Source organism: Hyla sarda, chromosome 8, assembly GCF_029499605.1.
Source record: "Hyla sarda isolate aHylSar1 chromosome 8, aHylSar1.hap1, whole genome shotgun sequence".
In the NCBI taxonomy this organism is placed as follows: domain Eukaryota; kingdom Metazoa; phylum Chordata; class Amphibia; order Anura; family Hylidae; genus Hyla; species Hyla sarda.
The window spans coordinates 46,860,867-46,887,497 of NC_079196.1; the positions used below are offsets into that span (position 1 = coordinate 46,860,867).

Genomic DNA, 26,631 nt, shown 5'->3' on the forward strand with positions numbered 1-26,631 from the left:
TTATAGCCGTAATTAAGAGTAACATTAAATCTTAATGATTTCTATATCTGTTCTCTGTAAAGCTGCCCATAGTCATTATGCTCCTGTCAGGGCCCGTTTCCAAGAGGATCATCCTACAGTCTCCTGTCCTCCAGGATCACCTATTAAAGAGCAGGTCCAAAGTTGCGAGTCCATGCAATCTTCAGCTCCAGCGCGGGAAGATGGAGGCTACCGTACTAAGCTCAGGGAAGTTCTGTTTATGAGCCCTTTACTGATGAACGTGACTTGTGCGCGGAACTTGGCTGAGCATAATACAGTGGCCGGCGTATCCCCACGCTGGAGCTGAAGTTTGTGCTGGCTCACAACATTGGATTTATGCTTCAAAGGGAACGTATCTCCTTGACTTATTTTTTTTTTTTTTACTGATTAAAACCACAAACTAGTTTGTAATATACTTTGATTTAAAAATCTCAATCCTTACAGTACTTATCAGCTGTTGTATGCTCCACAGGAAGTTGTGTAGTTCTTTCCAGTCTGACCACAGTGCTCTCTGCTGCCACCTCTGTCCATGTCAGGAACTGTCCAGAGCAGAAATAAATTCCCATTGAAAATCTCTTCTGCCTCAGACAGTTCCTGATATGGACAGCAGAGAGCACTGTGATCAGACTGGAAAGAACTACACAACTTCCTCTGGAGCATACAGCAGTTGATAAGTACTGGGAGGGTTAAGATCCTTATAGGAACATAATTTACAAATCTGTATAACTTTCTGGCATCAGTTGATTTGAAAACATTTGTTTTCCAACGGAGTACCCCTTTAACACCTTAACGACCATGGACATTTATACACGTCCAGGCTGGATGTACGTTCCCGCATCGGGAAGAGTTTACATGTCCATGGTTCTCGTGGGTGCTGCCGAGTACACCCACGAGATCGTGGCAGGGACTCGGCTGTAACACATAGCCGGGACCCTGCCGCACTGCAGGACCGAAGTTCGGTTCTGGCAGTTTAAAGGGGTACTCCGCCCCCAAGACATCTTATCCCCTATCCAAAGGATAGGGGATAAGATGTCAGATCGCCGGGGTCCGCGAGCGACCGCGAGCTGTAAGGAGTTTTGACAATGGGAGGAGGCTCCCTCTGACTCTCTTCTGTAGGACCCCCAGGTCTGCCCCGGTTATTGCCTGTCAGGACGTGCCAGAGGTACGTCTAGATATGCTGCCTGCCAGTGTAAAACTAGCAGGCAGCATATAACTGCAATGCTTTGGAGTACTATGTATTCCAAAGCATAAAAAAGGGTAAAAAAAATAATATAAAATAAATAAAAGTGTAAAAACAATAAGTGTAAAAAAATGTTTAAAAACAATGTAAAAAGATTTAATGAAAAATAAAAATACATTTATTAAATAAATAAATAAATATATATATAAGGAAAAATAAAAATGCATATTGTGTAGGATCACACAGTGCACATTCGCAGCATATTACATGCTGCAGATGCCCGCCAGCAGTCACAATAATGAGCTCCCTGCTACGTCTGGGTAGCTTTGTGTGTCCACTCATAGCGGCGGATTTCCTGCCAGCAGTCATGAGTGGACACACTGAGCTAGACAGCTGCAGCATCCTTTTTTCGACATGACAACGGACACCTATACTGCAGAAATGCAATATGAATGGGGACTATCACCCAATCCCCCCCCCCCCCCCCCCACTTCCAACAAAATAAACCAGTTTTTTCTAGATTATTATTGTTTTTTTTTTTTGTTTTTTTTTTAAACACCCAGTGATGGATATATTGGCCATGAGTGGGTGCTTATTCCCACAACATGACAGATATATCCATCAGAAACTTTAAAGGGGTATTTCAGGAAAAAATTTTTTATATCTCTCTCTGTCTATATATATATATATATATATATATATATATATATATATATAATGTGTGTGGTAAAATTGGGGAATAAAGCCTTGTGGGGGAGTAGGGTAGTTGGGGTGTTGCTGTTCAGTATTATAAAGGGCGCAGTTAACCCTTGTCACTCGTGACGCCAGGGTAAGTGTTAAAACTCTGTATTGATGCTGGGCCTATCGCCACCCTTCCCAAGAGCGATAGGTGGTGGGAAATAAATAGATTGTCCACAGCAGTGCTAAACTTAAAACTTGCAGAATCTTTACTGAAGATTTTCTGTATTTGCAATAACGGTAACAGTCCAGATAACAGAGTCTATATAGACAGCACAGCAGTGATTGACAGATGCTTAGGACCGGAAAGTTCTCTTTAGCTTTAGAGGATAATATTTGCATAGATCCGCCAAATTTAGGGGTTTGATTAGGTCCGGAGATCTTGCGGAGATAGCAGGGAATTGTATGAACTATCCGTCTCTAGCACAGGCTTAGGCCGCAAGGATTATGCCTAGTAATTGTCTTGTAAGCTGCGGAGGTCCTACCTTGTCCAGAATCAGCAACCCAAGGCGATGCTGCTTGCTTGGCAGCACAGGAACAAGAGAGAGAGAGAGACAAAATGGCGCAGCTCCCTTATATGGGCAGGGGCTGGCCGTTTTGGATTGGTCCATATCAGCTGTCACTCACCATTACAATGGATTGTGGGTGATCACATGTCCAAAACCAGCAAAGGTCCTTTAGCAAAAACCATAGAGTTCTGCAACCCGGTCACATGACCCGCAGGTCCTGCGATGCAAACAAGGTAAGAATATTAAATATACACCTTTGCACTTATATTTACATTAATTATAGCTAACTGAGGGGTGACAAGGGGTTAACTAAGGAAGAGGACCCCCGTTGTTCCTAGGGACTCTGACTTTGGGGACCTCACCACAAGGTAACATATGTAATACGGTACCGGGACACCACAAACCCCTTTACTTAAAACAAGTCGACCCCGACGCCTGTCCCCTAAGGCAGAGGGACTAGGACCAGGACAGGATTGCTAACTAAAATACACATCCTGACAAAGATGTGAGTAAACATTAGACACCTTTGAATCCTCTTGATACTCTGACTAGCATTTTGACTAGACAATTATGAAGCTATCTAGGCATTATAAAGCGATCTAGACATTATAAAGCTATCTAGACATTATGAAGCTTACTATACATTTTGAAGCTTGCTAGACATTGATGAAGCTATCTAACCTTTAGTTTCTAGCTCCTTGGACATTTTTATAGCTCTCTATACATAGGCTAACTAGACATTAGTACAGCTCTCTATACCTTTAGTTTCAAGCTGACTAAAACTTTTTTGAAATCTCACCACATTTATTTTTTGTTTTGCCACGATGAGTCACCTGTTAGTACACAAAAAAAGGGTATATTGGCTAGCTTGAGGCTCTCTACCAATAAGGTTAGCTACTAGGGTCTATCGGCTACACGCTACTTACCCCTAGAACACAACAGTACAACCTACCTAGGTTACCTTTAGAAATCAGTGTTTTATTTTAAGCTCGCAAGAGCATCTACTGGCCAGGTAGTGCATCTCACACAAGTAATAAAGAGAAGAGAAATATGAGTGTACCTAACAGTGACAGGAATTGAATATCAATAGGCTACAATTCCTAAAGTGTTTCTTGAGTGTGAGACATATTTTTATTTTGTGTATGTACTGAAGAAGATTGAGGTAGTACATTTAAGTGGATAAGTACTATGTGTGCAAGTACTGCTAAAAAGTTAGTCTTGGTATCTTAAGGGTAGGTTACCCTGTTATTTTTGTTGAGACAGGTGCTAGCGATTGGCGACTGGAATGCTATTCTCGGAGGAGCCGGGAGAGTCACCTATTTAGCAACTACTAAAACACCTTTTTAGTATTTTTATATATTTGTATTTACATGTATACAAGAATTATTTACGTTTTTTTGTTTTTAGTGTACACGCATCTAGTGTGCATCTAGCGGGCATTTTCTGTGTACAACACTTACTTACTTTTTATGTACACAGATACAAAGCTATCTTTTCTGTGTACAAGAACCATATACATTTTTATTACACAGACTTACATATTTATTAACACTCCAACAAGGTTCAGGCGCATACACCTGATAAGTGCCATTTTTAGCAAGAAAGTCTCATAAATATAGAGGTATATACACAAACTGACGTGTAAGGATCTGCAGTCCACCTACACTAGGAGTCTATATTTCACGGCTGCCACAAATCAACCGGGCGCAAAACTTACGAATCTCCTACTGGCTAGGAGTCTCTTGACCTGATGGTCAGGCACAAAGCTTAATGGTTACGTTGCTGAACTTGGAACTGGAACAGTCTTAGCATAGTCCTGCTAGGCACATATGTCTTGAACTTGGTTACTGGAAAAACAAAAGTGGTTAGCACAGACAAACAATAGACATTACTTTACAGTCCTTCAGAAAATATTCCTCTAAACTCTTCTTGTGCCTCTCGTAGTTCCTCTATACCTCCCAACATCTGGAGCAGGCGAGGAGTTAATGTAACTCTCCCATACCACATTGGTGAGAGTAGAATGGGTAACAGTAGGATTCAAAGTGACCAGAGGTTTACTGGTCGGGATCAAGGTTGATGCATAAGGTTTTAGCCTCATCTCCATATCAGGAGTGGACCAAAGCACTTTCGTTGGTACCTGTGCAGGAGGCAAACTCTCCGAGAGGGCCTAGGTACGGTCTTTGGTGCCCGCAATTTGGGCCTACTTTCTTGGTCTTGAGCAGGTCTTGGCACTTGGCTGTAGGAAGAAGATGACTGATGCTGTAGAGGCTCTTCCTCCTTGAGTACGGTGGTTGAGGCATCAGGAGCAAACCATTTCGGCCTCAAGTTGAAGGGATCCGATTCCCAATCTGTAGACGGAAAGTATTTGAAGGGAAGCTGTGTTGGGGCCGTTGGTCTTGTGACCGCTGCAGCCCATTCTCCATGCAGGCTCTGGACGGGGGTGTACTCCACTATCTCACCCACCTCCAGAGAGTAGAACTTTTTGTGAAGATGTGGCCTCTGTACTGCGGTTTACGAGGATGGTTTGCCCTGTGTGGAGTGTCCCATAACCTCTGACCTTGTCGAACTTGGCCACAGTTGCTCTTCGTCGTTCTAAAGGCTCCTCCCCTTCTCAGGGATGATCCCACTTGCGTATGTAGAGTGCCTCCATCTCTTTAGTATTCTCCTGATAACAAATTATTTCTTCAAGAGGCAAATGCACATGATTTGGGGTGTACAATTCTCTGTGTCAGGCCTTTAACTTGTCCATCAACTCAGCCAGCTCGGTTTCTTAACGGGCCCTTTCCCTTTGTGCGGCTGGAATTGGTGGGAGTGGCTTCCCAGGTAAAGGTTGTAGAACCGCATGCATATACTCGATGAGTCCCGGCTCGTCCCCAAAAATCCACTGGGGCAACTCTGGTGAGCACGGTCGTGCACTTGGCAATCTGGATTGGGGTATTTCAGCTTCAGGGCTGGAGGAGGAAGACAAGGCCGCCTCTGGCGGGGTACTCACTGCAGACTCCTCCGATGGGATCTCGGCCCACGAGCCCCAAGTTCTGTCGTGAGGGGACAATCTCACCGGTGATGCACCTCCAGGTGTCCCTACGCTCTCCGCTGGAGGTGTGTCCGGCCAGTCATCATCGTCATCGGGCAGTGGGGGAAGATTGCAGGCCCCCTCTTTGTCCAGTGACAACCTCTGCAGACGGTCGGCAATGTCTTGGAATAGTTGGGCTGCGACTGCCACAACTTTCCGCTGTCCCGGCGCCATTTTGCTGTTCTCACCACGTGGAACGCTGCTCTCCTCCATGTCTGTACTCTTCGGCTCCTTGTGCAGACTAAAGAGGTCGCTGTGCATGGTGTCTTTTATATTGGGCTTCCCCAAAATGGCGGCCGGCAGGAAGGACGTCATCGGTGCAGCCCCGAATTCCTGTCCTCCCAGAAACAACTACTCTGTTTCCAAGTTCCCTTTCGGCTGCGATACAGCAACTTGATAGTCACGCCCAGGGGCGGGACGTGGCAAAGCGCGGGCCTTTTTGGCGCGCTTCTCTGGTAGCAGGTTAACTCTTCCTGTGCCGACCAGACCAGAGGATCGTAGCATGTATTCATTTCGCAGTTTACACATTCTTGCTGTGCATAAATTTTTGCCTCCCCCTAACTTTTCGCGTGGCCCCCTTGCAACTTGCACCACACGCACTGCTCTCGTACGCAATAATGCTGTTTACAACACATTAATGAAGTCTGTTATATTGGGGGGAGTACAGTTTCACTAGTGGCAACAGCAGCAGGCACACACCCGAATCCTGTTCGTCAGACGCCAAAAAGGCTTTGTGGTAAACTTGAGGAAGAAAGCCTTTTGGGGGTGTAGGGTAGTTGGGGTGTTGCTGTTCAGTATTATAAAGGGCGCTGTTAACCCTTGTCACTCGTGATGCCAGGGTGAGTGTTAAAACTCTGTATTGATGCTGGGCCTATCGCCACCCTTCCCAAGAGCGATAGGTGAGTGTGAAATAAATAGATTGTCCACAGCAGTGCTGAACTTAAAACTTTACTGAAGATTTTCTGTATTTACAATAACGGTAACAGTCTATTTAAACAGCACAGCAGTGATTGACAGATGCTTAGGACCGGATAGTTCTCTTTAGCTTTAGAGGATTATATTTGCATAGATCCGCCAGATTTAGGGGTTTGATTAGGTCCGGAGATCTTGCAGAGATAGCGGGGAATTGTATGAACTATCCGTCTCTAGCACAGGCTTAGGCTGAACTATCCATCTCTAGCACAGGCTTAGGCCGCAAGGCTTAGGCCTAGTAATTGTCTTGTAAGCTGCGGAGGTCCTACCTCATCCAGAATCAGCAACCCAAGGCGATGCTGATTGCTTGGCAGCACAGAAACAAGAAAGAGACAAAATGGCGCAGCTCCCTTATATGGGCAGGGGTTGGCCGTTTTGGATTGGTCCATATCAGCTGTCACTCACCGTTACAATGGATTGTGGGTGATCACATGTCCAAAACCACCAAAGGTCCTTTAGCAAAAACCATAGAGTTCTGCAACCCGGTCACATGACCCGCAGGTAAGAATATTAAATATACACCTTTACACTTATATCAACTTGCTCCAGAAAGTTAAACAGATTTGTAAATCACTTCTATAAAAAAATCTTAATCCTTCCAATAATTATCAGCTGCTGAAGTTGAGTTGTTCTTCTGTCTGACAACAGTGCTCTCTGCTGACACCTCTGTGTGTCTCGGGAACTGCACAGGAGTAGGAGAGGTTTGGAATCTGCTTCTACTCTGGACAGTTCCTGAGACAGGTGTTATCAGAGAGCACTTAGACAGGAAAGAACAACTCAACTTCAGCAGCTCATAAGTACTGAAAGGATTAAGATTTTTTAATAGAAGTAATTTACAAATCTGTATAACTTTCTGGAGCCAGTTGATATATAGAAAAAAGTTTTTTCCTGGATAACCCCTTTAACTGTCACAGACAGCCGCACTTCACTGCTAGCCGACCAAGGGCTGATCAGAGCGGTCCCTGGTCCAGCCAATACACTTGTAGGGGTGCAGTATTGTTCTGACAGCTCTGATCTTTGCAGCCATGGGGTGGGGTATATAATTCATATAATGATGCCCTGAAAGCCAAAGGTGGCTCCTCTCCTTCTTTGTCCTACCAGGCGGTCAGGCAACCAGATATGGCCTAAGTAGGGGTACTGCCCAGCCTGGGATAAACAGCGTGATAAAATATGGGCACATTTCCTCCATTTCAAAAGTGACTTACCAAAATGATGCCCCACAAATAAAGAATTTCTGGGGAAAAAAAGCTAATTGATATTTTTTTCCACTGATTGTGAAATAATTCTAGCCACACAATAAGTGCTCAACATACTCACTTTTGCTCTAGGTGAATACTTTAGGGGGCGTAGGGCCAAATCTGGGGGTGCAGTATTGTTCTGACAGCTAGAATGCTTTGCAAGATGAAGTGTGGCCTATAATTTGTATGATGGAATCCTGAAATCCAAATGGTGCTCCTCTCCGAGTCCCACCCTGTGGCCATGCAACCAAATATGGCCTAAGCAGGGGTATTACCGAACACGGGATGAACAGCGTAATAAAACATGGGGTGCATTTTCTACTTTTCAGAAGCAATGTACAAAAAATATGGCCCATAAATTATGCATTTGTGAAAAAAAAGAGAATTAAAATTTTTCCACTGACTTAAATTGTAACCATTCCAGCCACACAAAAAGGACTCAAAGTACTCACTTTTGGTCTAGGTGAATATTTTAGGGGGTAAACAACGAAGAGAAAAGAAGCCAGTGCACTCACCCGGTCAGCAGAACTTCTTTATTTCATTATGTAGCAGCGTACATGTGATGAGTGGTTCCGGAGACAATCCCCGTGTAAACCGTGCAGAGCAGTGTGGCAGGGACGTTCGCCGAAGCACAACTGTGCCGTTTCACGCCGATGGGCGTTTCTTCAGGCGCACTCGGTGACCACATCCTGCTACAGGTACGTGACTTAAGTACAGGTGTGTTACCATGGAAACGCACATAAACAATATCATTAAACCAACATACATATCCTGTTAAAATCAACATTACCTGGCTTAGAGAAAAACATTCAATTCATTTCTGTCATTGAGGCCCATAGGACCAGCAGCATCTAATCTGCTGATCCATTTGGCCTCCTGACAGAGTAAGTCTTTTTTTCTATCCCCACCCCTCGGGTGGAATTTTACGCACTCAATCCCTGCAAACTTAACGCATTTAGCGTTGTTCGCATGGACCTGTTCCATGTGTAATATAAACCTAGTCGCTCCTATTTTTATCTTTAATGATCTAAAGTGTTCCTTAATACGGATATATAATTTTCTTTCTGTCTTTCCCACATAGAACAACCCACATGGGCAAATCATGACATAGACTACATATTTAGTTTGGCAAGTAATCAACTCTTTCACCATTATGTCTTTACCACCTATGTTCATGTGGGGAACTGCCAGATTATGATTACATATGCTGCAGTTGTGACATTTGAAATTACCTCTAGTGTTGTTTGCGAATATTCGCAATGCAAATTTTATTCGCAAATATCGCATATTCACGAATTTGCGAATATAGCACTATGTAATCGTAATTACGAATATTGTCTTTTTTTTTTCCCAGTACACATCACAGTGATCACCCCTCTCTTCTTCCAGCTTGTGGGGTGTAAAGAAGGCTCTAATACTACTGTGTGAGACTGGCGTGCGAATTTTCGCAAATGCGAAAATGTGCATAAGCAAATTTTCGCATATGCGAGTTTTCGCTTATGCTAATTTTTGTATATGCTAATTTTCGCATACGCGAAAATAAAACTTGAATATTACGAATATGCGAATTTAGCGAATATATGATGAATATTCTTCCATATATTCGCGAAATATCGCAAATTTGAATATGGCCTATGCCGCTCAACACTAATTACCTCTTGGTTGCAGTTTCTCTAGCCAATTTTTATCTATTTTTTGAGTGGTTTCATCTTTTCTTTTAACATTCCGGCGAAAAGTTATTAAGGAACCTTCTTTTACAAATTGGGCAAGGTGTTCATCCTGTTCCAACATGTACCAGTGTTTGGAGATGGCACGTTTAATTACTGAATTAAGGGGGGTATTATCGAAGGAGAAACAAAATTTCTGTTTCTTGTTAATGTTATCACCTGCATGATACAGTAAGTCATGTTGTGATTTTGTTTTAGCTTTAATGTATGCCTCTTCAATTGTATCCTTAGGGTATCCCCTTTCTCTTAATCTAGTTTTAAGCTCTTCTGCTTGTTGCTCGTATAGTTCGGGACTGCTGTTAATATGCTTAAGTCTAAGGAACTGGCTGTATGGAATGCTCCTTTTCACATGCACAGGGTGGGAACTGGCATAGTGAAGAAGAGCATTCCTGGAGGTCTCCTTCCTGAATCCTGTGGTTACCAATTGGTTATCGACTATCACGATCCTGGTGTCCAGAAATTCCAAGGAGTCTCCCCCAAAACAGGTAGTAAAGGTCATGTTCATCTCATTATGATTACGATATTGGGCAAAATCAGTAAACAGTTTGGCATCTCCATCCCATACTATGAATACATTGTCTACAAACCGCAGAATAAGTTTGATGTATCTAATGTATGGGTTGCTAGTGGAGAAGATGTATTTCCTCTCAAATATCGAGAGGTACAGGTTTGCAAAGGTACAGGAGATGGGCGTACCCATCACCGTACCCTGGTGTTGTCTGTACCACCTACCCTCATGTTGGAAGACGTTATTCTCCAATATTACCCTCAGAGCCTCAGTAACGAAGTCCGAAAAATCGGAACTCTTGTCAGATTCCAAAAGTACCTCTTTTATCGCCTCTATACCCACATCGTGTGGTATATTGGTATAGAGGCTTTCAACATCAAAAGACGCCAGGGAAAAGGTTTCCTGCCACGCAAAATCATTTAGAATTTTGATGAGATCTCCAGTGTCTCTTAAATATGTCGGCATGTGGGTCAGCAGGGGAGAAAGAAGCCAATCCAAATAGCTGGATAAAAATTCAGTCGGTGAGCCAATCCCGGAGACAATAGGTCATCCCGGGGGCTGGCTCACCAACTTATGAATCTTTGGCAAAATATACCAGTGTGGTTTTTTGGGGGACGTGTTGTATAATTTTGTAGCAGTGGTCTCAGAAATAACGCCTCTGTCAGTGAACTTCCTGAGCAGTACCCGTACCTTTTCTTGAACTTTGTACATCGGATCTCCTTTAAGGGGTTCATATACCATAACATTGCCAAGCTGATTATGTACTTCCCGGTCGTGGTCCAACTTGGACCATACGACCACTTTGTCTGCTTTTGAGACCAAAATGTCTCGCTGAGCAGGCAACCATTGGAGGGCATTTCTTTCTTCAATGGGAATATTCATGTTGGCTTTCGGATAAATCAGGGCTTTGACCTCCTGTTTAACTGCTCTTTGGAAAAGGTCTAGGCTGCTGCCTGGAGTAATCGGGGGTTGAATTTCGACTTATTCCCTCCCTGAAAATATTCTTCTTTTATACCTGCAGTGTGAACAGTGTCACCTGCTAGTTCTGCCAAACACTTGGTGGCTTCTATCTCACTAGCAGAAAACTCGGAAACTATAGAAAAACCAACAGGACTGATATGACAGGGCTTATCACCTTCTAAGACTCTTTCTGTTGCGGTTACAAATTTATTGGGGGGCATAGCAGAAAAAAACTTTAAATTCATTTTTCTAACTCCCCTAAAGAGATCTATTTCAAAATTTTCATATTTTAAATCCTCTGCTAACCCAAAATTCAAGCCCCTGCTGAGGGCTGAAACACACGCGTCCGGTAATACTACATCAGTCAGGTTAACTATTAGCGAGGGGCTAGGTTCTTCTTCCAAGTGACCGATTTGTCCTTCTTGGCTCTCCTCCAAGGATTCCGGCGTGGATCTCTTTCTCCTCTTCCCTCTGATGTCTAAAGGGATCTGCGGTTCATGTTGAAGAGGCACTTGTGTGGAATTCCTCTCGTCCGAATCTTCCGTTGGAATAGTGTCCGACTCCATGGTTAGGAAGTCTGAATGGGTGACTTGAAATTTCCTTTGTGGGCGACTTCTGAACTTAGGTTCCTGATTAAAGTGCCGAGATTTACCTCCGCTACCTTTGTTGCCTTGTTGTTTATTCTATGTGAACACCATTCCCTGCTCGAAATCGACTTTGTCCCGAATATATTTGTCTTTTTTAGACTCTTTGAGTATTATCTGTAATTGAGCAATTTTCTTCTCCAAATTCTGCATATATTTCAGATAGTGGGTCTCCGATACTCTAGTCTGGAGTTCTGCTTTAGCTCGCTTGAGCTCTGCTGCAGTAATTTCATAGTCCTGTTGTGTTTTCTCCAAAACTAAGGTTTGTAAGTTCAGAGAATGGGCTAGATGTGCTGCATCCCATTTCCTAAGGAACTCAGGATCATTTGTGAACTGTGAGGGCGATTTGTAAGCTCTCAACCCTCTAGGTGTGCGTTCACATTCTGTATATGCTCTGAGTGAATGAACAGTCCAAAAAAGCCTGCATTCTTTATCGGCTAAGTTGGAGATCTTGTACTCCAGGGACTTGGTGCTGATGATTTGAAGTTCGTCGATAAGCTCACAGGAATGGAACAACGTCCCTGCCTCCACTCTGCCAGCATGTATGGTTAATTCCGGCATCTGTTCTTGGATCGGAGAAGCCATGATTGCATCAGGTGAAATACGATTCCAGCATGCTCACAGTCCCAGAAAGAAACAGGCAAACAACAAAACGTGGAAGAGGTAACGGGGAATCTGGGCACTGCTGTAGAAACCTGATCTATGACGTATATAGTGGAATGTACGGGGTGGAGCGGGGGTGCAACTTTGGCTATGTTGGAGTACAGATATGAGTGGTTCTGGAGACAATCCCCGTGTAAACCGTGCAGAGGAGTGTGGCAGGGACGTTCACCGAAGCACAATGGTGCCGTTTCACGCCGATGGGCGTTTCTTCAGGCACACTCGGTGACCACATCCTGCTACAGGTACGTGACTTAAGTACAGGTGTGTTACCATGGAAAACCACATAAACAATATCATTAAACCAACATACATATCATGTTAAAATCAACATTACCTGGCTTAGAGAAAGACATTCAATTCATTTCTGTCATTGAGGCCCATAGGACCAGCAGCATCTAATCTGCTGATCCATTTGGCCTCCTGACAAATGATCCTGAGTTCCTTAGGTAATGGGATGCAGCACATCTAGCCCATTCTCTGAACTTACAAACCTTAGTCTTGGAGAAAACACAACAGGACTATGAAATTACTGCAGCAGAGCTCAAGCAAGCTAAAGCAGAACTCCAGACTAAAGTATCGGAGACACAATATCTGAAATATATGCAAGAAAATTTCTCAATTACAGATAATACTCAAAGAGTCTAAAAAAGACAAATATATTTGGGACAAAGTCGATTTCGAACAGGGAATGGTGTTCACATGGAATAAACAACAAGGCAACAAAGGTAGCGGAGGTAAATCTTGGCACTTTAATCAGAAAAGTTCAGAAGTAGCCCACAAAGGAAATTTCAAGTCACCCATTCAGACTTCCTAACCACGGAGTCGGACACTACTCCAACGGAAGATTCGGACGAGAGGAATTCCACACAAGTGCCTCTTCAACATGAACCGCAGATCCCTTTAGGCGTCGAACCGGACGGGGAAGAGGGCAGAGGAGAAAACGATCCACGCCGGAATCTTTGGAGGAGAGCCAAGAAGGATAAATCGGTGACTTGGAAGAAGAACCTAGCCCCTCACTAGTAGTTAACCTGACTGATGTAGTATTACCGGACGCGTGTGTTTCAGCCCTCAGTAGGGGCTTGAATTTCGGGTTAGCAGAGGATTTCAAATATGAAAATTTTGAAATAGATCTCTTTAGGGGAGTTAGAAAAATGAATTTAAAAAAGTTTTTTTCTGCTCTGGCCCCCAATAAATTTGTAACAGCAACAGAAAGAGTCTTAGAAGGTGATAAGCCCTGTCATATCAGTCCTGTTGGTTTTTCTATAGTTTCCAAGTTTTCTGCTAGTGAGGTAGAAGTCACCAAGTGTTTGGCAGAACTAGCAGGTGACACTGTTCACACTGCAGGTATAAAAGAAGAATATTTTCAGGGAGGGAATAAATCAAAATTCAACCCCCGATTACTCCAGGCAGCAGCCTAGACCTTTTCCAAAGAGCAGTTAAACAGGAGGTCAAAGCCCTGATTTATCCGAAAGCCAACATGAATATTCCCATTGAAGAAAGAAATGCCCTCCAATGGTTGCCTGCTCAAAAGCAGACAAAGGGGGAGCGGTGGTGGTATGGTCCAAGTTGGACCACGATCGGGAAGTACATAATCAGCTCGGCGATGTTATGGTATATGAACCCCTTAAAGGAGATCCGATGTACAAAGTTCAAGAAAAGGTACGGGTACTGCTCAGGAAGTTCACTGACAGAGGCGTTATTTCTGAGACCACTGCTACAAAATTATACAACACGTCCCCCAAAAAACATACTGGTGTATTTTGCCAAAGATTCATAAGTCGGTGAGCCAGCCCCCGGGATGACCTATTGTCTCGGGGATTGGCTCACCGACTGAATCTTTATCCAGCTATTTGGATTGGCTTCTTTCTCCCCTGCTTACCCACATGCCGACATATTTAAAAGACACCGGAGATCTCATCAAAATTCTAAATGATTTTGCTTGGCAGGAAACCTTTTCCCTGGCGTCTATTGATGTTGAAAGCCTCCATACCCGTATACCACACGATGCGGGTATAGAGGCGATAAAAGAGGTACTTTTGGAATCTGACAAGAGTTCTGATTCTTTGGACTTCGTTACTGAGGCTCTGAGGGTAATATTGGAGAATAACGTCTTCCAACATGAGGGTAGGTGGTACAGACAATGCCAGGGTATGGCGATGGGTATGCCCATCTCCTGTACCTTTGCAAACCTGTACCTCTCGATATTCGAGAGGAAATACATCTTCTCCACTAGGAACCCGTACATTAGATACATCAAACTTATTCTGCGGTTTGTAGACGATGTATTCATAGTGTGGGATGGAGATGCCAAACTATTTACTGATTTTGCCCAATATCTTAATCATAATGAGATGAACATGACCTTTACTACCTGTTTTGGGGGAGACTCCTTGGAACTTCTGGATACCAGGATCGTGATAGTCGATAACCAATTGGTTACCACAGGATTCAGGAAGGAGACCTCCAGGAATGCTCTTCTTCACTATGCCAGTTCCCACCCTCTGCATGTGAAAAGGAGCATTCCATACAGCCAGTTCCTTAGACTTAAGCGTATTAACAGCAGTCCCGAACTATACGAGCAACAAGCGGAAGAGCTTAAAACTAGATTAAGAGAAAGGGGATACCCTACGGATACAATTGAAGAGGCATACATTAAAGCTAAAACAAAATCACGAGATGACTTATCATACAGGTGATAACATGAACAAGAAAGAGAAATTTTGTTTCTCCTTCGATAATACCCCCCTTAATTCAGTAATTAAACGTGCCATCTCCAAACACTGGTAAAGGTTGGAACAGGATGAACACCTTGCCCAATTTGTAAAATTTGAAGGTCCCTTAATAACTTATCGCCGGAATAGAACTATCGGTAATTTTGTTAAAGGAATAGATGAAACCACTCAAAAAAGAGATAAAAATTGGCTAGAGAAACTGCAACCAAGAGGTAATTTCAAATGTCACAACTGCAGTATATGTAATCATAATCTGGCAGTTCCCCACATGAACATAGGTGGTAAAGACATAATGGTGAAAGAGTTGATTACTTGCCAAACTAAATATGTAGTCTATGTCATGATTTGCCCATGTGGGTTGTTCTATGTGGGAAAGACAGAAAGAAAATTATATATCCGTATTAAGGAACACTTTAGATCATTAAAGACAAAAATAGGAGCGACTAGGTTTATATTACACATGGAACAGGTCCATGCGAACAACACTAAATGCGTTAAGTTTGCAGGGATTGAGTGCGTAAAAATCCACCCGAGGGGTGGGGATAGAAAAAAAGACTTACTCTGTCAGGAGGCCAAATGGATCAGCAGATTAGATGCTGTTGGTCCTATGGGCCTCAATGACAGAAATGAATTGAATGTCTTTCTCTAAGCCAGGTAATGTTGATTTTAACAGGATATGTATGTTGGTTTAATGATATTGTTTATGTGCGTTTCCATGTTAACACACCTGTACTTAAGTCACGTACCTGTAGCAGGATGTGGTCACAGAGTGCGCCTGAAGAAACGGCATCGTTGTGCTTCGGTGAACGTCCCTGCCACACTGCTCTGCACGGTTTACACGGGGATTGTCTCCAGAACCACTCATCACATGTACGCTGCTACATAATGAAATAAAGAAGTTCTGCTGACCGGGTGACTGCACTGGCTTCTTTTCTCTTTGTTGTTTATTCATATGTACTCCAAGATAGCCAAAGTTGCACCCCCGCTCCACCCCGTACATTCCACTATATACGTCATAGATCTTAATCATTCAGGTTTCTACAGCAGTGCCCAGATTCCCTGTTACCTCTTCCACGTTTTGATATTTTAGGGGGTGTAGTTTCCAAAATGGGGTCACTTGTGGGGGTTCTGTATGGTTCTGACAACTAAAACCCTTTTCAGGCATGAAGTGCGGCCTATAATCCTTTCGGCCTAAATTAATGCCCTGAAAGCCAAATGGAGCTCCTCTCCTTCTGGGTCCTACCACGCGGCCAAGGAACCAAATATGGCCTAAGCAGCTAAGTAAAATATAGGGTGCATTTCTTTCAATATCAGAAGTGATGAACTAAAAATATGTCCCACAGATGCATTTGTGGAAAAAAAAGCTAATTTCGAATTTTTAACACTGACTTTGTACTAATTCCTGCCAAAAAACTATAGTGTTAAAATACTCACTGTACCCCCTAGTGAACACCTTGAGGGGTCTAGTTTTTAAAATGGGGTAATTTTAAGGGGGGAGAGGGTCATATCTTCTACCACCTTCAAATTTCTGCAAACCTTGCATAGCACATAAAAACAATGTACTTTTCAAATTTTCAAGTTAAATTGTTAACATTTAGATTTAATTTACGTTAACATTTGAAATGTTAGTTAAAAACAAAAGAAATTCTTTCAAAATAAAATAGGCATCTGAAAGTATAAGTTTCATAAACTATTTGGTCAGAAAGTATAAATATGTGCAACCTATTAGTGTTAACCCCTTAAGGACGCAGGGTATTTCCGTTTTTGCATTTTCCTTTTTTCTTCATCACCTTCTAAAAATCATAACGCTTTCTTCTTTGCAGTGACATTAGTCATTTTACCCAAAAATCCACGGTGAAATAGAAAAAAAATCATTGTGTGACAGAACTGAAGAAAAAATGCCATTTTGTAATTTTTAGGGCTTCCGTTTCTACGCAGTGCATTTTTGTTAACAATGGCACCTTTATTTTGTAGGTCCATATGGTTAAAATGATACCCTACTTATATAGGTTTGAGTTTGTCGTACTTCTGAAAAAAATTATAACTACATGCAGGAAAATGTATACGTTAAAAATTGTCCTCTCCTGAACCCTATAACTTTTTTATTTTTCGGCATACGGGCAGTTATGAGGGCTCATATTTTGCGCCGTGATCTGAAGTTTTTATCGGTACCATTTTTGTATTGAGCGGACTTTGTGATAGCTTTTTATTCATTTTTTCATTATATAAAAAGTGACCAAAAATACGCTATTTTGGAATTTCTTTGCACGTACGCCATTGACCGTGCGGTTTAATTAATTATGTATTTTTTTATAATTTGGACATTTCTGCACGTGGCGATACCACATTTGTTTATTTTTATTTACACAGTTTGTTTTTTTAAATGTGAAAAAGGGGGTGATTCAAACTTTTATTAGGGAAGGGGTTAAATGACCTTCATTAACTTTTTTTTTCACTTTTTTTTTGCAGTGTTATAGCTCCCATTTGGGGCTATAACACTGCACACACTGATCTTTTACACTGATCCCTGCAAAGCCATAGCTTTGCATTGATCAGTGTTATAGGCGGTCGATTGCTCAAGACTGGATCTCAGACTTGGAGCAATCATTCGCCGATCGGACATGATGGAGGCAGGTAAGGGGATCTCCGCTCGTGTCCTAGCTGATAAAATCGCGATGGTCCCGATCAGCCTGACTGAGTTGCCGGGAAGCTTTCACTTTCATTTTAGATCGCCACGTCTAAAATGAAAGTGAAAGCTTCCCGGCAGCTCAGTCGGGCTGATCGGGACCATCGCGATAGGGATAATAGCGCGGCACAACGATTGGTGCCGCATGCTATTAGCCCAGGGTCCCGGCTATCATTAGCCACCGTGACCCCGCGTCATATACCGGGACCGGGTGCAGGGAGGCTATATACCCTTAAGAGGTTAGAATAGCAAAAAATCTTTATTTAATTTTTTATTTCGTGATTCAATGCAAAAAAAAAAATGACAACGGTTCACTTTTACTATATACATGAAGGACAACTTGTGACACAAAAAAAAATCAAAGTCAGAATCAGAATTATCGTGTTTGGCAAAATGTTACCAAAGTTATTCTCTAATAAAATCAGGCATCCCCGATTTGAAAAAACAGGTCTGGTCTTTCAGGGGCGTACAGGTTTACTTGTATTGGTCCTTAAAGGGTACCTCTCATCAAATAAACTTTTGAAAAATTTTAGATTAATGAATGTTGAATAACTTTCCAATAGCATGTTAATGAAAAATATGCTTCTTTCTATTGTATTTTTCCCGATCAGTCCTGTCAGCAAGCATTTCTGACTCATGCTGGAGTCCTAAACACTCAGAGCTGCCAGCCTGCTTTGTTCACAGCCAAACAGGCTGTGAACAAAGCAGGCTGGCAGCTCTGAGTGTTCTCCTTTGTGAACAAAGCAGATTGGCAGCTCGTAGTGTTTAGGACTCCAGCATGAGTCTGAAATGCTTGCTGCCAGGACTGGTAGGGAGACCCCTAGTGGTCATTTCTTCAAAGTGGAAAATTAAATAGAAAGAAGCATATTTTTTAATAACATGCAATTGTGAAGTTATTCTGCATACATTAATCTATAATATATCAAAAGTTTTTTTGATGAGAGGTACGCTTTAAGGTGTTAAGGTAAGACCAAGGCAGGTAGTTCTGGCCGTATGAAAACTGCTTTATAGCAAATATATCCAACTACTTATTTTTTAAGAGCTCCCTGTAATAAACTGATATATTTTCATTTTTAAAATATTCCTAAGAACAGCCACGAAAGTGACATTTCTTTATAAGACAGATATATTTGTCATTATTCCTGTGGGACTTTCTGATGTTTGGCGTCAGACACATCAGTCTTTGAAAAGGCTAAAGATTCCGTCTCGCCATAATTTGAAAGAGGCTGCACAGTTTATCACAGTGAGGGCCTGTGTCTGCCCTTAGGACAGGGCTGTGTTTGCTATGAGGTACCCTAGGGCCTATATATATACTCTTGATGTCAGGTAAATCAATCCAATGCATTGAATTGAATGAGAAATCAATTTGAAAAATTTAACAAAATCCCCCTCATAATCAAAATTCTAATCAATCCTTTTTTCCCAAATATAAAAATGTAAACAAAAAGACGTATTTGCTATCACTGCTTATGGAATTGTCCAAACTGTTAAAAAATAATACACAATCGGAACAATGTGGCAAATGTCAAAAACATTATAAAAACATGTAACAAAAAGAATGTTCTATCCCAAAATGGTACCAATTACAACAGATAAAAGCACATACCATATTTTTCGCCCTATAGGACGCACCGGCGTATAAGACGCACCCAATTTATAGGTGCAAAATCTAAAAAAATAAAGATTTTGAACCCAATAGTGGTCTTCAACCTGCGGACCTCCAGATGTTGCACAACTACAACTCCCAGCATGCCCGGACAGCCAATGGCTGTCCGGGCATGCTGGGAGTTGTAGTTTTGCAGCATCTGGAGGTCCGCAGATTGAAGACCACTGCATAGGAGGTAATACTCACGTGTCCCCGCCGCTCCGGACCCGGCACCGCTGCCCTGGATGTCGCTCCATTGCTGTCACCGTGTCCCCGTCGCTCCGGGAACGTCTCTGCTGCCGGCCGGGTATCCTTGCTCTCCGTCGCCGCCATCACGTCGTTACGCACGCCGACGCACGTACGCGACGACGTGATGACGAGGAAGGAGAGCACCGGCCATACAGGGGATCCCTGAACGGAGAAGACACCGAGGAGGCAGGTAAGGTCCCTCCCGGAGTCCTGTAAGCACTAACCCGGCTATTCAATCGGGCTGTTCGGGACCGCCGTGGTGAAATCTCGGCGGTCCCGAACAGTCTGACTGAACAGCCGGGTTAGTGTCACTTTCCCTTCAGACGCGGCGGTCAGCTTTGATCGCCGAATCTGAAGGGTTAATACAGGGCATCACCGCGATCGGTGATGTCCTGTATTAGCCGCGGGTTCTTGCCGTTGATGGCCGCAGGGACCGTCGCGATAGGGGTGTATTTGCCGTATAAGACGCACCGACTATTCCCCCCAGTTTTTTGGGAAGAAAAAGTGCGTCTTATACGGCGAAAAATACAGTAATATGAGGCCGTGTACTGCTCTGTAGATACAAAAGTAAGGCATTATAGGGGTGAGAAAAAAAATTGTCTTTAAATTTGATATTTTAGTAAGTAGTAAAAACATAATGAAAACTATAAATATTTTCATTGTAATTATACTGACTTGACAAATACAGATAATGTCAATTGTACTGCACAGTGCACAGCATGAAAATTGAACCTCCCCCAAATTTGGTAAATTGCATTTTTTTTTTATGTCACTGCTTGGCAATCTTCTTATAGCCTAGGCCATCTTCATGTAGAGCAACAATTCTTCATGAGATAGCATGTTAAACTTCCAATGAGCAATATTAGAGTGTGAATGCAATGACACCAAATTTCAGACGCCTGCTCCCTTTTCAACCTTGTAACACTAATCAGTCACATGAGATATGGGGAGGAAAAATAGCTATTTTAGCCCAATTTGGACATTTCCACTTAGGGGTGTGCTCACTTTTGTTGCCACTTAGGTTTAGACATGAATGGCTATGTGTTGAGTTATTTTGAGGAGACACAACATTTTACACTGTTATACAGACTGTGCCCTCACTACTTTACATTGTAGGAGAGGGTGATTTCTTCAGTGTTGTCACAAAGATATATTTACAAAAATGTGAGGGACGGACTCACTTATGGGGGATACTGTAAATATAATGTGAGGGGTGGAGTCACTTATGGGAGATACTGTAAATATAATGTGAGGGGTGGACTCACTTATGGGATATACTGTATATATAATGTGAGGGGTGGAGTCACTTATGGGAGATACTGTATATAATGTGAGGGGTGGACTCACTTATGGGGGATACTGTATATAAAACGTGAGGGGTGGACTCACTTATGGGAGATAGTGTATATATAATGTGAGGGGTGGAGTCACTTATGGGGGATACTGTAAATATAATGTGAGGGGTGGAGTCACTTATGGGAGATACTGTATATAATGTGAGGGGTGGACTCACTTATGGGGGATACTGTATATAAAACGTGAGGGGTGGACTCACTTATGGGAGATAGTGTATATATAATGTGAGGAGTGGACTCACTTATGGGAGATACTGTATATATAATGTGAGGGGTGGACTCACTTATGGGAGATACTGTATATATAATGTGAGGGGTGGACTCACTTATGGGAGATACTGTATATATAATGTGAGGGGTGGACTCACTTATGGGAGATACTGTATATATAATGTGAGGGGTGGAGTCACTTATGGGATATACTGTATATAATGTGAGGGGTGGACTCACTTATGGGAGATACTGTATATATAATGTGAGGGGTGGAGTCACTTATGGGATATACTGTATATATAATGTGAGGGGTGGACTCACTTATGGGATATACTGTATATATAATGTGAGGGGTGGACTCACTTATGGGAGATACTGTATATATAATGTGAGGGGTGGAGTCACTTATGGGATATACTGTATATATAATGTGAGGGGTGGAGTCACTTATTGGAGATAATGTATATAATGTGAGGGGTGGACTCACTTATGGGATATACTGTATATATAATGTGAGGGGTGGACTCACTTATGGGAGATACTGTATATATAATGTGAGGGGTGGAGTCACTTATGGGGTATACTGTATATATAATGTGAGGGGTGGACTCACTTATGGGAGATACTGTATATAATGTGAGGGGTGGACTCACTTATGGGAGATACTGTATATATAATGTGAGGGGTGGAGTCACTTATGGGAGATACTGTATATAATGTGAGGGGTGGACTCACTTATGGGATATACTGTATATATAATGTGAGGGGTGGAGTCACTTATGGGAGATACTGTATATATAATGTGAGGGGTGGACTCACTTATGGGAGATACTGTATATAATGTGAGGGGTGGACTCACTTATGGGAGATCCTGTATATAATGTGAGGGGTGGACTCACTTATGGGATATACTGTATATATAATGTGAGGGGTGGAGTCACTTATAGGAGATACTGTATATATAATGTGAGGGGTGGACTCACTTATGGGAGATATTGTATATAATGTGAGGGGTGGACTCACTTATGGGAGATACTGTATATATAATGTGAGGGGTGGACTCACTTATGGGAGATACTATATATATAATGTGAGGGGTGGACTCACTTATGGGAGATACTGTATATAATGTGAGGGGTGGACTCACTTATGGGATATACTGTATATAATGTGAGGGGTGGACTCACTTATGGGATATACTGTATATATAATGTGAGGGGTGGACTCACTTATGGGAGATAGTGTATATATAATGTGAGGGGTGGACTCACTTATGGGAGATACTGTATATAATGTGAGGGGTGGACTCACTTATGGGAGATACTGTATATAATGTGAGGGGTGGACTCACTTATGGGAGATACTGTATATATAATGTGAGGGGTGGAATCACTTATGGGAGATACTGTATATAATCTGAGGGGAGGATTCACGTATGTGAGATATTGTATATAATGTGAGAGGTGGACTCACTTATGGGAGATACTGTATATAATGTGAGGGTGGACTCACTTATGGGAGATACTGTATATAATGTGAGGGGTGGACTCATTTATGGTAGATACTGTATATAATGTGAGGGGTGGACTCACTTATGGGAGATACTGTATATAATGTGAGGGGTGGACTCACTTTTGGGAGATCCTGTATATATAATGTGAGGGGTGGAATCACTTATGGGAGATACTGTATGTAATGTGAGGGGTGGAATCACTTATGGGAGATACTGTATATAATGTGAGGGGAGGATTCACGTATGTGAGATATTGTATATAATGTGAGAGGTGGACTCACTTATGGGAGATACTGTATATATAATGTAAGGGGTGGACTCACTTATGGGAGATACTGTATATAATGTGAGGTGAGGATTCACGTATGTGAGATATTGTATATAATGTGAGGGGTGGACTCACTTATGGGAGATACTGTATATAATGTGAGGGGTGGACTCACTTATGGGAGATACTGTATATAATGTGAGGGGTGGACTCACTTATGGGAGATACTGTATATATAATGTGAGGGGTGGACTCACTTATAGGAGATACTGTATATATTGTGAGGGGTGGCCTCACTTATGGGAGATACTGTATATAATGTGAGGGGTGGACTCACTTATGGGAGATGCTGTATATAATGTGAGGGGTGGACTCACTTATGGGAGATACTGTATATATAATGTGAGGGGTGGACTCACTTATGGGATATACTGTATATATAATGTGAGGGGTGGACTCACTTATGGGATATACTGTATTTATAATGTGAGGGGTGGACTCACTTATAGGAGATACTGTATATAATGTGAGGGGTGGACTCACTTATGGGATATACTGTATATATATAATGTGAGGGGTGGACTCACTTATGGGAGATACTGTATATATAATGTGAGGGGTGGACTCACTTATGGGAGATACTGTATGTAATGTGAGGGGTGGACTCACTTATGGGAGATCCTGTATATATAATGTAAAGGGTGGAATCACTTATGGGAGATACTGTGTATAATGTGAGGGGAGGATTCACGTATGTGAGATATTGTATATAATGTGAGGGGTGGACTCACTTATGGGATATACTGTATATATAATGTGAGGGGTGGACTCACTTATGGGAGATACTGTATATATAATGTGAGGGGTGGACTCACTTATGGGAGATACTGTATATAATGTGAGGGGTGGACTCACTTATGGGAGATCCTGTATATAATGTGAGGGGTGGACTCACTTATGGGATATACTGTATATAATGTGAGGGGTGGACTCACTTATGGGATATACTGTATATATAATGTGAGGGGTGGACTCACTTATGGGAGATAATGTATATATAATGTTAGGGGTGGACTCACTTATGGGAGATACTGTATATAATGTGAGGGGTGGAGTCACTTATGGGAGATACTGTATATATAATGTGAGGGGTGGAGTCACTTATGGGGGATACTGTATATATAATGTGGGGGGTGGACTCACTTATGGGAGATACTGTATATAATGTGAGGGGTGGACTCACTTATGGGAGATACTGTATATATAATGTGAGGGGTGGACTCACTTATAGGAGATACTGTATATATTGTGAGGGGTGGCCTCACTTATGGGAGATACTGTATATAATGTGAGGGGTGGACTCACTTATGGGAGATCCTGTATATATAATGTGAGGGGTGGAATCACTTATGTGAGATATTGTATATAATGTGAGGGGTGGACTCACTTATGGGATATACTGTATATATAATGTGAGGGGTGGACTCACTTATGGGAGATACTATATATATAATGTGAGGGGTGGACTCATTTATGGCAGATACTGTATATAATGTGAGGGGTGGACTCCCTTATGGGAGATACTGTATATAATGTGTGGGGAGGATTCACTTATGTGAGATACTGTATATAATGTGAGGGGTGGACTCACTTATGGGAGATACTGTATATAATGTGGTGGACTCAATTATTGGAGATACTGTATATATTCACATGTATTTGTGCTTTTTTGGAGGTAGCAGTGTCAAGGATGGCTTGAGGTGAGGCATTAAAATTTCAGTGACCGCTGCTGCGCAAATTCACACCAGACAGAATGTTGGTATAAAAACTCTTTCCTCAGCAGGAAACTCAGGAGTCTTCCCAGAGAGTTCTCAAAGAGTTTCTGTTTATTACAGAAGTACACTGTTTTTACATCTGACAAAAAAGGGAGGTTTAGTTATGACGTCAAAATCATCATGTTACATTTTGATTGGTTATTTGAGCTTTATCTCTGTATATATTAGCATATTTAGTATTTTATTTCTTTCTTGGCCAAAGTTAATTTATGCGGCCCTCTCGCTCTCATACTGGAAAATTCCAGATCCTTGTCCTTCTATACAATCTGTATCTATTTTGTCTTCTAACGTCTCATTTTGGGCCTCTTGGCATCATTCCAAGGTCTCCATCTTAGTCACGAGCAGATAGCAGGCTGGTTTATGGGTTAAGGGTAGTTCAACAAATATCTTTCTCCAGCATCAGCAATGGCATATTAGTATTAATATATTGATCAGTCATCAGAAACATAAGGGTCATCCTTGTCACCAGCATTTCATTCTACTTCACACAGGCCAGGAAATGCTTGCTGTCTTTCACAGCTCTCAGCCTCATCTTTTTTTTTCTAGCACTCCTTAACACAACCCCAAGAACAATGAGGTTGGTGGGAACTACCCATGTAATGTGGGCATGAGTACATGCCTACTGAAGAATCACCTATAACCACTCATACCAATCACAATCAAGCTCGGGGCTTTACAAGCAGTTACATAGACACCTAGGACCGACTGTCCCATCACCATATTGCCAAACTGCAGTATGAGCTACAAACAGTTTGATTTGCAGTAGAGGCAATATTTCTAGCACTGTGGTACTGTATATATTGGAGCTTGCCTTATAAGATTGAACAGAAACCTAAAGAAAGGACTTAATTCTGTTAGCATTGTATTTAGATATCAAAATCTATGTGTTTGAATACACGTGTGTTCATGAAGCCTAGGGGAGGTGGGAAAAGAAGGTTAGTGAAAACCCCATCACCAGAACTCTTATAGAACTCTTATAGAACTGCTGTTCTCAAATCTTACAGGATACCGATGATAGCATGTTGTGATAGCATAGCACATCACTCCAGTTACAAACTAAACTCTGCTGTAACAATAGTGCATTTTCTTCTACAGTTTGGATAGATGTACTTTCTGGAACGAGTCCAAATTAATAAGTGTTGTAAACTGAAATCAGGTTAATAGTTCTAAGAAATTGCATTAATATATCAATTAGTAAGTATCTTTACTCCCTTGAGTGCAAAATTACAGCCATTGTGTGAGAAAGACTATATGAGATGCAGAACACTCCAGGATGTGTTCATCTCTTCCGCTTCCTTATAAGTGTAATGGGCAAAAATCCCTTCTGCCTGGTTTATTACGGATTCCACCTAATCCTACTGATGTGAGTGCAGTCAGGGTGTGTCCAGCTCTTCTGCAGCATCGAACCCTTATTAGTGCCTCTTATGGTGCCTCTTTTCAGTAAGTCAACAGAATAAACATCTGAGGGCTCGCCCAGCCCTGCGCCTTTCTTTCCATGAACTGTTCGTAGCTCAAACAGTGAAATACAATGTGAACATGAAGCTTGAATTATTATGAAAGAATTAGAATCTTGAGCATTCAGTTTGGGTAAAGTGCATGAAATGCGTTAGTCCATAATTCCCAAGGTTCTCAAATTCACTTATAAGAATCAATTTTTCTTGTGCCTACACATTTATATAAGGAAATTGGTTATGTGGTACCATGGGTGGTATAGGGAAATACCTTATCACTTTGTGACACCAGGGCACTGTTAGTCTATACACAGTCGGAGGTTGGAGACAGCTTCTCCTGGGCCAGACATGGGGAGTAAAAGAACACACCGATGTCAGGTTACAGTTAACTGTCTTTACTGAGCAGGGTGCAGATGGTATTAAACTGACAGTCTGGTTCAGAGTGAGAGGATGC

At 42.1% G+C, this 26,631-nt stretch overlaps 1 protein-coding gene across 4 annotated transcripts in view; it reads left to right on the forward strand.

Moving 5' to 3' along the window:
* Window positions 1–26,631, forward strand: part of LOC130284490 (sodium channel protein type 2 subunit alpha-like) — a 232,654-nt gene that overhangs the window by 75,112 nt on the left and 130,911 nt on the right. The gene's annotated exons all lie outside the window — the stretch shown is intronic.